The sequence below is a fragment of the Heloderma suspectum genome, chromosome 4 (assembly GCF_057233095.1).
Source record: "Heloderma suspectum isolate Gila_16-S chromosome 4, 16-S_ref, whole genome shotgun sequence".
Taxonomy (NCBI): domain Eukaryota; kingdom Metazoa; phylum Chordata; class Lepidosauria; order Squamata; family Helodermatidae; genus Heloderma; species Heloderma suspectum.
Genome location: NC_139461.1, coordinates 44,136,385 through 44,152,996, shown reverse-complemented (window position 1 = coordinate 44,152,996; position 16,612 = coordinate 44,136,385). Strand labels below are relative to the sequence as shown.

The 16,612-nt window shown below is 44.4% G+C and overlaps 1 protein-coding gene across 4 annotated transcripts in view; it reads right to left on the bottom strand.

The window, feature by feature from the left end:
- Window positions 1-16,612, bottom strand: part of RBM12B (RNA binding motif protein 12B) — a 149,269-nt gene that overhangs the window by 63,033 nt on the left and 69,624 nt on the right. For all 4 annotated transcript variants that reach the window (XR_014790057.1, XR_014790061.1, XR_014790048.1 and 1 more), the window contains one exon: window positions 152-207. The gene's annotated coding sequence lies outside the window, so the exon portion shown is untranslated. The remainder of the gene's footprint in view (window positions 1-151; window positions 208-16,612) is intronic.

Genomic DNA, 16,612 nt, shown 5'->3' with positions numbered 1-16,612 from the left:
GGTGATATTAATGTAATAATACATCATCAATCCTGTAAAAATTCAGAGCTTTCTACTACAAGGGGAAACACTGCTACACATTTGCTCTGGAATTTCCCACTGTGTAGGGGACTGAGGCATGTGAAACGTCAGAACGACCCTACAGGCTTACCTCCAGGGCTTTCGTTCTTAGGGATTCTTCAAGAAAAGTGAGAAGGAGATGGATTTCTGTGGAGAAACAATGGGGAAAACTCAGTATATTCTAACCTGGATGTCAGACTCAATAGCAATAAACCAAGAGAAAGCCAGATAGGTCCAGTTGAAGAGCACACTTCAATTGAGGGTTCCCAATTCAACTGGCTACTGACAGCGAAAAAAATGGGTATTACATTTTTCATTTTGGCTTCGATGTAGTCATGATAGTATGCTTCCCTTTTTTTGTCCATTTTAGGCAAAGATGGACATCCTGCTCATTTCTCCTAACTGATGCCAAGATTTAAGGAAGTGATTATTTGCCTAATTATTCCATGCTTCCTCTGTTCCTGAAATACATCTAACTCAATTGCAGCCCAGGGTTCCAGCCTAGATTTCAGCTGGTGTAGAATACCACCCCATCCCTAGGAGAGAATCAAGGGAAGATCATGCCAGCCAGCCCCTAAATCAGCCAATGGGCATGCTGGCTGGGGATGATGGGGCTTGTAGTTCAACAGATTTAGAGGGCACCAAGTCTTGGGGAAGGTTGCCTTTAATGAAATATGAATTACTGTGCCTAAAACCCTACACCTCCATATCTGACCTCCAATAATTTGGAGCTGCAATTACGTGAGAGTAAACTCCATTGAACACAGTAGGATTTACTTCTGAGTAAACACACATATGATTGCACCAGAGGCCTCAAGTGATGATGATTCCTTTATGCCTGCTTGCCCAGCAGAGTTTTTATTCAATACTGTAGTCTCTTCCCCACGCTGCATCTTTTCTGTCTACACCATGTCAGCTTTATACCTCCACACTATTCTGAGAATTGTAGTCTGGTGAGGTTTCTGGGCTTGCTTGAAGGTCCCAGGCCTAGCTCACAGAACTACAATTCCCAGAGTTTTCTGGGGAAAAGGAGTAACTGTTAAACCACTTTAAGCCTGCAGTGTGGATTGCAGCCTCAGTAATAGTGAGCACGGGTGGCTGGACTCATACTCAGCATGGAGCCAATGAGTGACAGCAGTTTTGATTGCCACAATGCCCAATGCTCATGCCAATCATAGTCCTTCTTTCCAAATAAGCACATGCAGAATTGGGTTATGCAATGTCACCAATGCTTCAACCAGCTCTGTTCTTGTCCATTTATTTCCCATGAATGGCTTAGGTTCCAATTTATACCAAGACTGCAAAGGTGAGAAGGAGGAAAGAATTAGGTTTTGAATACAAAATGCCAGTGTGCATCATGAATAATAAACAGAAGACACATTAATTAGTCTGCAAGGTGTTATTTAAGATGGAGAAATCACAAACGCTCAAGCACTTATTCAGGCGAGACACTTGGTATCATTTGCCACACTTCCCAGATAACTTGTTAGCCGTCAGCAGGAAATTGGAGGATGGCTAATTTGGGGTAGTTATCTCTGAGTCCATTGTCAGAGTGCTTTCTAGGTTTCTATGTCATAGAACCATTGTTATGTGTGCTGCAAGCATTACTTTAAAGGATAAACTCTCACAGTGTAATGCTGTACCTGCCCTCTGACCAAGTCCTATGAGGAACAGTTGAAAGAGTTGGGTACGGCTAGCCTGGAGAAGAGAAGATTAAGGGGAGATAACTACCATTTTATTCCTCTAAGCATGATGTTGCTACAATTTAAGTGAGTTTAAAATACAAAACTATACATTGCTCAGACTATTTTTTTTTTAATCGGGTTGGCAAACAGTTTTGTTGTTGTTCTAACGTTTCAGGAATTAATAACCAGTTTTAAAGCATGGAATTCCAGTTGGAGGGGAAAAAAGAAACATTAGCGGTGTGCTTCACAACTGAAGTCATACACATGGCCAATCTAAAGGGAGCCCCATAAAACCATTAAGTCCAGGGTCTAAAATTACCTAGCTGCCCACTGCTGTGGTGCTCCAGAGAGCAGGACAAGCACGAATGGGTGAAAATTGCAAGGTAGGGATGTTGCAGGTGTCCAGCTGGGGATTGAGGCCCAGCAAGAACTCACTGGCTTAGCCTGCCGGATGCCAGTCCACAGATCCCCACACTTGCATGACTCAGTGTGCGCCAAGTCAGGCAATCACGAGGATCCCCAATCCCTTGCCCGAGCCACAAAATGGTGGCTCAGCCTTTTTTGAAAAGGTTGATTTTATGCAAATGGTGACTGTAAAGCTACCATATATGCAAGATGACAGGTGCAAGTGGCCATTTACGCCTGCAATCTTGCATACATGGCTGCTTTACGGCCACCATTTGCATACAGCCTTTACAAAAAAGTCCAAGCCGCCATTTTTACGTAAAATGGCAGCTCGATGAGGGATTGGGTGGCCACACAATCACGGACCCCCCAGCAACTAGTCACGCACAGTGAGCAGGGGCGGGCGGCCAGTGGGGGTCCAGCAAGCGATGTGTGACCCAGACCAAGGTAGTTTTGCCCATCCCTATTGCAAGGAAGCAAATTTTAGCTAAACCAGTGGGGGCTGTTCCAGCCCCAAACTCCCTTTGGTGCATGTGAAGCACTTTGGATAGCTCCGTTAGAGTTCTGACTGGTTCTGACTGAAACCCAGAGTGGATTCACTGCCCCACTGATATCAGAGCCACCAGCCCACAGTGAGCTAAACATTAAAAGAAAGTTCCTAAGACCATAAACAGTGGAACAGACTGCTTCAGGGTGGGACAGGGTCTCTTCTTGACTGGAGGAATTTGTCAGGGATGCTGTCATTCCAAGATTCCTCCAACTTTAAAATCCTATTTCTATGATTTTTGTTGTTGTTGTTGTTCAGTCGTGTCCGACTCTTCGTGACCCCATGGACCATAGCACGCCAGGCCTTCCTGTCCTGCGCTCTCTCCCGGAGCGTGCTCAAGTTCATATTCATTGCATCCGTGATGCTATCTAGCCATCTCATCCTCTGCCGTCCCCTTCTCCTTTTGCCTTCAGTCTTTCCCAGCATCAGGGTCTTTTCCAGGGAGTTTTCTCTTCGCATTAGGTGGTCAAAATAATGGAGCTTCAGCTTCAGTATCTGTCCTTCCAATGAGCACTCAGGGTTGATTTCCTTTAGGATGGACTGATTTGACCTCCTTGCAGTCCAGGGGACTCGTAAGAGTCTTCTCCAGCACCACAGTTCGAAAGCATCAATTCTTCGGCGCTCAGCCTTCCTTATAGTCCAGCTCTCACAGCCATACATTACTACTGGGAAAACCATAGCTTTGATTAGACGGACCTTTGTCGGCAAGGTGATGTCTCTGCTTCTTACTATGCTGTCTAGGTTTGCCATAGCTTTCCTCCCAAGGAGCAAGCGTCTTTTAATTTCATGGCTACAGTCACCGTCTGTGGTGATCTTGGAGCCCAAGAAAGTAAAATCTGTCACTGCTTCCATTTCTTCCCCTTCTATATGCCAGGAAGTGATAGGGCCAGATGACATGATCTTAGTTTTTTTAATGTTGAGTTTCAAACCAGCTTTTGCACTCTCCTCTTTCACCCTCAACAAGAGGCTCTGTAGATCCTCTTCGCTTTCTGCCATTAGGGTGGTATCGTCTGCATATCGGAGGTTGTTGATAATTCTCCCGGCAATCTTAATTCCAACCTCTGATTCATCCAACCCAGCATTTCTCATGATGTACTCTGCATATAAGTTAAATAAGCAGGGTGACAATATGCAGCCTTGTCGTACTCCTTTCCCAATTTTGAACCAATCGGTTGTTCCATGTCTGGTTCTTACTGTTGCTTCTTGACCCTCGTACAGCTTTCTCAGGAGACAGATAAGGTGGTCTGGTACTCCCATCACTTTAAGAATTTGCCACAGTTTGTTGTGATCCACACAATCAAAGGCTTTAGCGTAGTCAATGAAGCAGAAATAGACGTTTTTCTGGAATTCTCTTGCTTTCTCCATGATGCAGCGAATGTTGGCGATTTGATCTCTAGTTCCTCTGCCTCTTCTAAACCCAGCTTGTACTTCCGGTAGTTCTCAGTTCGCATACTGCTGAAGCCTAGCTTGTAGGATTTTGAGCATCACCTTGCTGGCATGTGAAATGAGCGCAATTGTGCGGTAGTTTGAACACTCTTTGGCATTGCCCTTCTTTGGAATTGGAATGTAAACTGACCTTTTCCAGTCTTGTGGCCACTGTTGAGTGTTCCAGATTTGTTGGCATATTGAATGCAGCACTTTAACAGCATCATCTTTTAGGATTTTAAATAGCTCGGCTGGAATACTGTCATCTCCGCTAGCTTTGTTGTTACTAATGCTTCCTAAGGCCCACTTGACTTCACTCTCTAGGATGTCCGGCTCAAGTTCAGTGACCGCACTATCATGGCTATCAGGGACATTCAGATCTTTCCTGTATAGTTCTTCTGTGTATTCTTGCCACCTCTTCTTAATCTCATCTGCTTCTGTTAGGTCCCTGCCTTCTTTGTCCTTTATCATGCCCGTCTTTGCATAAAACGTTCCCTTGAGATCTCCAATTTTCTTGAAGAAATCTCTAGTCTTTCCCATTCTATTGTTTTCCTCGATTTCTTTGCATTGTTCATTTAAGAAGGCCTTCTTGTCTCTCCTTGCTATTCTCTGGAACTCTGCATTCAGTTGGGTATATCTGCCCCTTTCTCCCTTGCTTTTCGCTTCCCTTCTTTCGTGAGCTACTTGTAAAGCCTCATCAGACAGCCACTTGGCTTTCTTGCATTTCTTTTTCTTTGGGACGGATTTCGTTGCTGCCTCCTGAACAATGTTACGGACCTCCGTCCATAGTTCCTCAGGCACTCTGTCTATCAGGTCTAATCCCTGAAATATATTCCTCACCTCCACTGTATATTCATCAGGGATATGATTTAGGTCATACCTGAATGGTTTAGTTGTTTTCCCTACGTTCTTCAATTTAAGCCGAAATTTTGCAAGAAGCAGCTCATGATCTGAGCCACAGTCAGCTCCAGGTCTTGTTTTTACTGACTGTATGGAGCTTCTCCATCTTTGGCTGCAAAGGACATAATCAATCTGATTCGATATTGACCATCTGGTGACGTCCATGTGTAGAGTCGCCTCTTGTGCTGTTGGAAAAGAGTGTTTGCTATGATCAGCATGTTCTCTTGGCAAAACTCTATTAGCTTTTGTCCTGCTTCATTTTGTACACCAAGGCCATGCCTGCCTGTTATCCCGGTGATTTCTTGACTTCCTACTTTAGCATTCCAATCCCCTATGATGAAGAGGACATCTTTTTTTGGTGTTAGTTCTAGAAGGTGTTGTAGGTCTTCATAGAACCGATCAACCTCAGCTTCTTCGGCCTCAGTGGTTGGGGCATAGACTTGAATTACTGTGATGTTGAATGGTTTGCCTTGGATTCGTACTGAGATCATTCTATCATTTTTAAGATTGTACCCCAGTACTGCTTTTCCCACCCTTTTGTTGACTATGAGTGCTACTCCATTTCTTCTAAGGGATTCTTGCCCACAATAGTAGATATGATGGTCACCTGAATTAAATTCGCCCATGCCTGTCCATTTTAGTTCGCTGATTCCCAAGATGTCGATGTTCAATCTTGCCATCTCATGTTTGACCACCTCCAGCTTACCTTGATTCATTGATCTGACATTCCAGGTTCCTAAACAATATTGTTCTTTACAGCATCGGATTTTCTTTTCACCGCCAGACACATCCACAGCTGAGTGTCCTTTCGGCTTTGGCCCAGCCGCTTCACTCTTTCTGGCGCTACTTGGAAATACCCTCTGCTCTTCCCCAGTAGCATATTGGACACCTTCCGACCTGAGGGGCTCATCTTCCGGCATCATATCTTTTAGCCTTGTGATACGTTCCATGGGGTTTTCTTGGCAAGAATACTGGAGTGGGTTGCCATTTCCTTCTCCAGTGGACCACATTTTGTCAGAACTCTCTGCCATGACCTGTCCGTCTTGGGTGGCCCTGCACGGCATAGCTTATGGCTTCACTGAGTTACGCAAGCTCCTTCGCCACAACAAGGCAGTGATCCATGAAGGGGTTCTATGATTTTAGGTCTACTCAAAAGTTAGTCCCACTGGGATCAGTAGGGCTTACTCCCAGATCAGTGGGTACAGGATTGCAGCCCCAGTAATAGTTCAAACAGAGAACCTATGAGCTAGGATCAAGTACCTGCTTTAGGTGTGCCCAAGGGCTTGGGTATGTCCAGTGAGATTTTTGACCTTGGCTCAAAAGGGAGCCTTCTGACCCAGCCTCCCATCCTATATCACAGGTACTTTTAAAAGTCCCCACATTTTCAAAAGCAATTTTGAATGTGATGTGGAGTAGGGATGTCAGAGAATTCCGCCCCAGATCTCAGTGAGGCCGAATGCCAGTGCATTCGGCCCCCCGAACTCCATGGCGGAATGGCCTGCCACCCCCCCCACCCCCTCTTACCTGGGCGGGATCTTCCGGGTGGTGGCGGCTCCGGCGGTGGCTTTAGCGGCGGCGGCGGCGGCTGGTCTTCCGACCGGCTGCCACCACCACCATTTGCAGTCTTGTAAAAAAAAAAAAACCCCGACATGATAGGCTACATAAAGATTTACGGAGCCTGTCATGGCTGGGTTTTAAAAAAAAAACACCTGCATACGCAAATGGCGCCTACTGAGTTGAAGGGTGGGATAGAAATTGAAAAAATAAATCAAATACATATTGATTTATTTTTATTTATTTTATTTGCGTTCCTTATTTTTGGCTGTCTTAGTCTACGTAAATATTTACGTAGACTATGACGGCGAAAATAAAGGGGAATGCAAATAGCGTAGTGGGCGCTATTTGCGTCCCTTTTTGATTCGCTGTTTTAGCCTATGTAAAGATTTACGTAGGCTAAAATGGTGAATCCAAAAGGGATGCAAATAGCAGCCCCTACGCTATTTGCGTTTCCCTTTATTTTCGCCGTCATAGTCTACATAAATATTTACGTAGATTAAGATGGCCAAAAATAAGGAATGCAAATGGCGGCAGCCGTAGCCGCCGCCATTTGCGTATGCGGGTTTTGGGGTTTTTTTCCCAGAGCCCTCCGCGGCCGGAAATCCAGCTGCGGACGGCTCTGGCCTGGCTGGGCCTGGCTGGCTGCTCCGCAGAGCTGCCGTGGAGCACAGCCGGCCATGGAGGATTCCAGCGGGGAGGAACGGATCACCTCCCCCCCCGTTGAGGATTCCGGAGGAGGGACGGAACGTCTCCCACCCCACCATCAACATAATCCGCGGAAAGGTAAGTGACTTTCGTACATCCCTAATGTGGAGCCCTGCTGTTCAAGCCCCAAACTTCGTTGGGTGCATGGAACCAACTGAGCAGTTTTTTAGATCCCCCTGGGAAGTGTAATCCTTCGTCTGCCTAGTACTAGCCTGTCTACACTCGGCTTCCCCGGGGATGGTGTGTGTGGGTGTGTCGGTGTGGGTATGTATGTGTGCGCATGTGTGTGTAGAAGATGTACACTGTAGCCATTTACCTTAATTCTTCAAGGAGCAACCCACTGCTGCAGTAAATGCTAGACTTACCATTTTACGTGGGCTGCAAGGGCCAGGTGTCTCTGAAGTCACCAGGTATGGAGTTTATAGTTGTCAGCTCTGTGTGGTACTGCCCCATGAGGTGAGCCATAGAACTGCAATGTGGCACATCTCGCTGGGCAGTGAAGCATTTTGAGGCTCTGGACTGGCCACGTCCATCCATGCTGGCTACTGGGCCTTCCCAGACAGGAAGGACTATAAAAGGCTTCCTGTTTGGGTTGAGACTTTGCCTGAGCAGCAGCAGTCATCCTGGCTGTGGCATGTCCCTCAGCTCTCAGACTTCCTGATACAACTCCTAGCTTCTCATGCCCAGCTCCCCTCTGACAGTGGCCTACGGTTCAGTCCTGACAGTGGGTTCCTCTCCCAGTCCTCTCTTTTCTCCCTTAGCTTCAGTAACTAAGAACACAACCAGATAATATGGTGGGAGATCTATGATTGGTTCTCCCACAATTTTTAAAAAACAAGGCAAAATGCAATTGCTGTTTTCCTGAACCCAGTTGCTCCCCACCTGGAGTTGTAGGGCAGCCACATATGAATCACCCAAAAAAACGCAAGGCATCACCCCCCAAAAAGGACAATGATTAGCATAATATTTGCATATATTAATCTATATGTATAGATACAAACTTGGAAATACTTATTATAATTTAGATAAATATACAGTATATCTGCCCCTTCATGGATCACTGCCTTGTTGTGGCAAAGGGGCTTGTGTAACTCAGTGAAGCCATAAGCTATGCCGTGCAGGGCCACCCAAGAAGGACAGGTCATGGCGGAGAGTTCTGACAAAATGTGGTCCACTGGAGAAGGAAATGGCAACCCGCTCCAGTATTCCTGCCAAGAAAACCCCATGGAACATATCACAAGGCTAAAAGATATGACGCCGGAAGATGAGCCCCTCAGGTCGGAAGGTGTCCAATATACTACAGGGGAAGAGCAGAGGGAATTTCCAAGTAGCACCAGAAAGGGTGAAGCAGCTGGGCCAAAGCCAAAAGGACACTCAGCTGTGGATGTGTCTGGTGGTGAAAAGAAAATCCGATGCTGTAAAGAACAATATTGTTTAGGAACCTGGAATGTCAGATCAATGAATCAAGGTAAGCTGGAGGTGATCAAACATGAAATGGCAAGATTGAACATCGACATCTTGGGAATCAGAGAACTAAAATGGACAAGCATGGGTGAATTTAATTCAGGTGACCATCATATCTACTACTGTGGGGAAGAATCCCTTAGAAGAAATGGAGTAGCACTCATAGTCATAGTCAGTACTGGGGTAAAATCTCAAAAACGATAGAATAATCTCAGTACGAATCCAAAGCAAACCATTCAACATCACAGTAATTCAAGTCTATGCCCCAACCACTGAGGACGAAGAAGCTGAGGTTGATCAGTTCTATGAAGACCTATAACACCTTCTAGAACTAACACCAAAAAAAGATGTCCTCTTCATCATAGGGGATTGGAATGCTAAAGGGAAGTCAAGAAATAACAGGGATAACAGGCAAGCATAACCTTGGTGTACAAAATGAAGCAGGACAAAGGCTAATAGAGTTTTGCCAAGAGAACACGCTGATCATAGCAAACACTCTTTTCCAACAGCACAAGAGGCAACTCTACACATGGACATCACCAGATGGTCAATATCGAAATCAGATTGATTATGTCCTTTGCAGCCAAAGATGCAGAAGCTCTATACAGTCAGTAAAAACAAGACCTGGAGCTGACTGTGGCTCAGATCATGAGCTGCTGCTTGCAAAATTTCGGCCTAAATTGAAGAACGTAGGGAAAACCACTAAACCATTCAGGTATGACCTCAATCATATCCCTGATGAATATACACTGGAGGTGAGGAATAGATTTAAGGGATTAGACCTGATAGACAGAGTGCCTGAGGAACTATGGATGGAGGTCCGTAACATTGTTCAGGAGGCAGCAACTCAATCCATCCCAAAGAAAAAGAAATGCAAGAAAGCAAGTGGCTGTCTGATGAGGCTTTACAAGTAGCTGAGGAAAGAAGGGAAGTGAAAAGCAAGGGAGAAAGGGGAAGATATATCCAACTGAAAGCAGAGTTCCAGAGAATAGCAAGGCCTTCTTAAATGAACAATGCAAAGAAATCGGGGAAAACAATAGAATGGGAAAGACTAGAGATCTTTTCAAGAAAATCGGAAATCTCAAGGGAACGTTTTGTGCAAAGACGGGCATGATAAAGGACAAAGAAGGCAGGGACTTAACAGAAGCAGATGAGATGAAGAAGAGGTGGAAAGAATACACAGAAGAACTATACAGGAAAGATCTGAATGTCCCTGATAGCCATGATAGTGGGGTCACTGAACTTGAGCCGGACATCCTCGAGAGTGAAGTCAAGTGGGCCTTAGGAAGCATTACTAACAACAAAGCTGGCGGAGATGACAGTATTCCAGCTGAGCTATTTAAAATCCTAAAAGATGATGCTGTTAAAGTGAATCACAGGTCGGAATTAAGATTGCTGGGAGAATTATCAACAACCTCAGATACGCAGATGATACCACCCTAACAGCAGAAATTGAAGAGCATCTAAAAAGCTTCTTGTTGAGGGTGAAAGAGGAGAGTGCAAAAGCTGGTTTGAAACTCAACATTAAAAAAGCTAAGATTATGGCATCTGGCCCCATCACTTCCGGGCATATAGAAGGGGAAGAAATGCAAGCAGTGACAGATTTTATTTTCTTGGGCTCCAAGATCACCGCAGATGGTGGCTGTAGCCATTAAATTAAAAGATGCTTGCTCCTTGGGAGGAAAGCTATGGCAAACCTAGACAGCATAGTAAGAAGCAGAGACATCACCTTGCCGACAAAGGTCCGTATAATCAAAGCTATGGTTTTCCCAGTAGTAACGTATGGCTGTGAGAGCTGGACTATAAGGAAGGCTGAGCGCCGAAGAATTGATGCTCTCGAACTGTGGTGCTGGAGAAGACTCTTACGAGTCTCCTGGACTGCAAGGAGGTCAAATCAGTCAATCCTAAAGGAAATCAACCCTGACTGCTCATTGGAAGGACAGATACTGAAGCTGAAACATTTTGGCCACCTAATGCGAAGAGAAAAGTCACTGGAAAAGACCCTGATGCTGGGAAAGATTGAAGGCAAGAGGAGAAGGGGACGGCAGAGGATGAGATGGCTAGATAGCATCACCGATGCAATTAATATGAACTTGAGCACGCTCCGGGAGAGAGCAGAGGACAGGAAGGCCTGGCGTGCTATGATCCATGGGGTCACGAAGAGTCGGACATGACTTAACGACTGAACAACAACAACAACAACAACAACAACAACAACAACAGTATATCTCTCCACAGTGAGGAAGACTGTGACGAAGCAATTTGTTTGCTGGCCTGTTCAATCTGCTGTTCAGGTGCTATCTCTTGAAGGGCAACCATCCTTATGTTTCTTTCTCTTTAAACTAGAATTGAACAAGACAAATAAAGGACACTAATCTGGAAGCTTTTAAATTGAGGACTATTCTCTGTAAAAGAGGACACATGCCCACCCTATGGAGTTGTTATTTGCCCTTTTTTGTATGGCACCTGTAAGTTTATACTGACATGGGAGAGGAGAGGAGGTTAGCTCTGCAAAGCCGTTCTCAGAAAATGGGGTGGTGGCAACACAGAGATACATTGCCAGTGGAGTGCCCCAGCCAATATAGAACCTTGCTGAGTGCTGGCATTTACTTATTTACTTATTACTTATTGCATTTATATCCTGCCTTTTTTTCCTCTTGCAAGGAATGGAGGGTGGCTTACATTATCTTCCTCCTCTCCATTTTATCCTCACAACAACAACCCTGTGAGGTAGATTGGGCTGAGAGTCTGTGACTGCCCAAAGTCACCCAGTGAGCTTCCATTGCCGAGTGGGGACTAGAACCCGGATCTCCCGGCTCCCAGTCCAACACTCTCGCCACTACACCACAGTGGCACACATTGGCATTTAGTATGTCAATCCAAATTAAAAACGCTATTTAAATAAAGTTTACAGGCAATACTGACACTTCAACCACATTGGTGCCCAGAGCTTAAACAACTCTTCTGAAAAAAACAGGAGAGCTGCTGTGCAGTTGTAAACCCATACCTATAAGGCCGGATTCAAAACTGCCACAGGCACTAAGGATTCCAGCTTCCTTCCCTTTATGCATCTAATTAGACCTGTATAGGAGCAATTTAACCAGAATAAATTATTGTGTCTTCTTGGAAATATGTCTGGCAGCTGCACCTCCATCCACAGAAGATTTAGCAGGGGCATCATTGTTCAGATTGCTGGCACCTGGCTGTTTATTATTTAACACAGTCCAATAAGAGTAATGGCAAAAAATGAGAATCAATTTTGGAAGAGATAAATGCATTAGACTCTGGGTATGTGTAAACCTAACATTGTCCAGCTGCACTGTAGACATTAAAGAATTATTTAAAAAAAAAAAACTAATTTTGGCAGAAACTCAAGACACTGCGAACGTAATGTCCAATGGACCCATTTAGTAATTACAGAGACAAAACAACCAATCACCTTTGTACATCTACAGCAGAGCCTTTAAAATAAAAAAACATAATGCACTGGAATTATACCTTTGCTGTAGAAATGCCTCTTCAGTGCAAAAATACTTGCCCTAACAACAGATCAAAGAATCTTGTACCATGTTTTCTTATATCTCATTAATATGTAATTTCTTTTTTTAGGAAGGATTTTTCCTCCCCTCTCTCAGCACTGAGGCATATTTTCCCCTTGGGGGAAGGATGTTGTCCCCAGCAAAGATGGCCTTCTGAAATACAACTTCTTCAAATTTCAGTTCTTCCTCACAAACACAGATTTGGGGCATTCTGTTTGCCAGCTGGCATGTGACAGGCTCATAGTAATTTCTAGCATATACTATTCATAGTTCTTTTCCCTGCCTTTGATCTACTTATTACTGTAAGTAACTCAGACATTTACATTATATAGTTCATATTTACCGGGATTGAAAATTAGGATTATTTCTTCCATAGAAAACCAAAAATGGAAACTCTTAAGTACTAAAAAAAAAAAAAGGGGGGGGGGAGGGAAAAAAAACTAGAAAAAGCAGATTAATTTTAAAAGGTCATATTCTTACTATGCAAGGGCTGCAATTTCATGAAAGAAAATTAATTTTTTTAACAAAAATAAAATACACAGGATTATTACTTTTAATGGGAGTGGGCTACCCACTGTTTGGTAAATAGAGATTTTTGCACAGCCATGATATAAAACTCCAGGAAGCAACAACATAAAAGGCAAGGTAAATCATTTATCATCATTTTAATTTATGTTTTTCCTACAATTCCAATTATAAAATTCCACATAGAGGATGATCACAGCAGGATTACAAAGGTTCTGTCACAGATCCCAGCTGTTTTACCCATTCACACACACCAACTGCACTCAGTTATGTAATGGCCGTTGAGACAACCTTCTCTTTCCCTTGAACTCTACGACGCCAATAAAGGCACGACAGAATTATGAAACCTCCATATGGGACCCAGTATGAAAGCAAGGGGCCCACAGAGCATCTGCAACAAAACATATAACTGGCCACTAGTTTGATGTTGCTGCTCATGATTTAGGGTGCTCACTTACGAATCACCAAAAAAGAGGAGATGCATCACCCAAAAAACAGGACAAAAGAGGACACGGATTTGCATCACATTTTTATGTGTTAATTTATATGTATAGATGCAAATCTGGAAATAATTACTGTAATTCAAATGGAAGTGTTCAACGTATCTCAACAGAGTGGGACAAACTGGGTGACCTGTGTGGCTGCCCCATCTGCTGTCCAGGTGCTAATGGTTGATGGGCAACTTCACTCTCCCTTTTTATGGTTCTTTATCTTCAAACCAGACTTGGCCTGGACAGCTCTTCAAATAGAGGACACCTCCAAACCAAGGTAGGTTGGCCATGTGTCCTACTTTTCAGAGGACAGTCCTCTATTTGAAGGGCTGCCCAGTCCAAGCACATTTTAAAAAGAAGCCAAAGCTTGGTGAGTGTGGCACCTGAAACTTCCTACCTCTTGGGGAAGTGGGAAGCCTGTAACAATATGTCCAACACTCCTTTTACTAAGAGAGCAATCCCATGCCCTCTAGACAGAGTCTGAGGGACACAGGCTTCTTCGATTTCTGGGCTCCAAGCGCAGAGACAGAGCTCCAAGCTCGGAGCCAAGAAACCGCGCTCCCCGCCCTTGCCCTCTCGCAGCCAGCACAGAGAGAACCGCACTGGCTGCTGTTACGAGCTCACAAACACGAGTTCATAGTGGGGGGTGCAGGGAGGGGAGGGGACTGGGGATGTGGGAATATGAGGTGTCCCCAACTGTCCCCAGCCTCCTTCCCTCCCCCTCCCCGAAGCCTCCGCTAGACAGGCAAAATTGCCCGTCTAGCTAAAACGCAGAGTGGGAGGTGCAAGGCACCTCCTGATCTGCATTGGATACTCATATGCCTCCGAGTCTGGAGGCTTAAGAGTTGCTAGGGCATATCTCATAGGACTGCACCCTAAGCCATTTTGCTTTCCCTATTCAGTTCCTGAATATTCAACATTTCACTGAAAAAGGAAGTAATCAAAATAAAACCTGTGAAGAATAGTAGTAGTAGTAACTTGGGGTACATTCCTTCCCCATGTGGGTGCAAATCCAACCCATGGAAAGATCCCCCTAGAAGACACTATGGACTTTCTTCTTTATGCCCTCCTCCTGCACATGGCATACGTTACACTTGCACTTGACATTATAACACAAAGAATGAGAAGTCTGTGTTGGGCATATAGACAGCCTGTGCAGACCTTCCTTTCTCTAGACTAGTGTGCTCCTATTTATTTATTAAATTGATATCCTGCCTTTCCACCAAAAATGGCTGTCACTTGAGGCACAGGAGAACTCAGTGGCACGGGGCACTTTTTATCAGCTTAGGCTGGTATACCAACTATGCCCTTATCTGGACAGAGATAGCCTAGCTACAGTTATCCATGCTCTCATAACTTCTCGTCTGGATTACTGCAATGCATTATACAAGGGGCTGCCTTTGAAAATGGTCTGGAAACTTCAGCTGGTCCAAAATAGGGCAGCAAGATTGTTAACAGGGACTGGCCAGCGAGGTCATATTACGATCTCATATTACGCCAGTACTTTTCTAGTTGCAGTTTTGAAGCTTCAGATATTCAAATTTTCGAATCTCTGAGTTTTCGAATCTTCGAAGATCATGCCTGAATTAGGGGGGGGGAATCACGGAGAAGCCACGATTCTTCGAAGATAATGCCTTAATTTAAAAAAAAAACAGCTGAAGCGGGGGATAGAAGGGGGTAAAACATAGTCTCACTTGAAGGGATAGAACAACCCCCTGCTCAATTCAGGAAGCCTGATTCCCAGGCAGTTGCCCATCCAACTACTGACTGGGGCTGACCCTGCTTAGCTTCCAAGATCAGACAAGTGCATGCACATCCAGCTCTTTGCTTGTTGCTGAGGAAACATTGAGTGCTGAGGAAGCTATGCGATCAGTAGCCGGAAGACGACATGGGGCCGTCAAGAGCTGTGAGCGTGGTGGGCATGGAATCAGCAGAAACAGGAAGAGTTTCTGATCCTCCAATGAGAGCCTCTGTCTTTAAGAGCAGGAAAACAGCACAGCACTCGAGTGTGAACCGAGCTCATGCAGTCGATGAAGCACCGCAATGGGGAAAATGGGTGAGTGGGGATAATCATGTTTTAATGCGAGAGCGTTTAACCCGACAGGACACCAAATTCATTGCGATGGCACACGCAATGTAGATCAGCCCAGAGAGAGAGAGAAAGTTACCTATGCGCACCCCTGATAGGCCTACAATGCACCAGGAAACTTTGTCACTCGGTGGTGGTGGTGAGCAAGTGACCACATAGGTATGTGTTTTTTCATCAGTAGGAGCAGGTACTTACAGCTAAGAAAGTGTGGTTTTAGATTCACTGGAAGGTAAGATAATTAAAATGAACATTTTCACCACTTTATCATAAAAATGAATTAATGCCGCACACAACATAACCTTGTGCTGTCTTTAGGAAATTAGGTGGTGGTGTGGAAGTGTTGTCATTAACTAGGTATTTATTAACAGGTAACTGTGTTCTGCTAAATTGCACCCATATATACATACACACACACACACACACACACATAACCATTGGTCTAAAATATACAGAGAGTGGTTCAGTTCGTAGAAGTCCATAAAAGAGAAGTGAACATTTGTATACACAATGCATTTCAAGGGCTCCATAGCTTCTTGCCCATGACTAGCAGATTAAAGTAAGCAAAATAAGAGAAATTGGTCAGATTTGCTTGATTTATACACTTCACAGAATTCAGCATTTCTGGGTGCAATTTTTAATGTTTCCTTTCTTTTTCAGCACAAGAGTATATTGCAGCCTTATCTAGAGAAGTGTTGAGCAGTGACAGAACTCTCTATAAAATGATATGACTCAATCTAAACAAGAAAATAATTGTAGGAGGTGGGCAGTTAACTTGGATAAATGGCCACAGCATTTTCTAGATTCAACATGTGCCACTTCCAGGGGTTTCTAAATTTCTAACACGAGAATTCTATGAATATTCCTCATGCAGAAGGCATGTCGTTTCAGAAAGGATATCTTTACTTTGCAGGCAGGGATCAGATGTAAAACTACTTATCTCATTTAAAAAGCTAATCTTGCTTGAAAAGCACTGTAGCTCAGTGGCACAAATCTCATATTTTATGTTTTCATAGCGTGATTCACATGGAGAGCTGTGCAGAGCCACTGAATTGTACCCTATGAAAAGCTCTGGCCCTGGGTTGGTTCAGCTGTAATGCCAAACGAGGGCTTGCACTAACTGTATTTAGGACTCCAGACTATGCTTTGTATTCTAGACATAAAGACAAAACATGAATGTATGGGGTTGGCTTACCTTAGTTTTATAGAAGAGGTGACTCGGG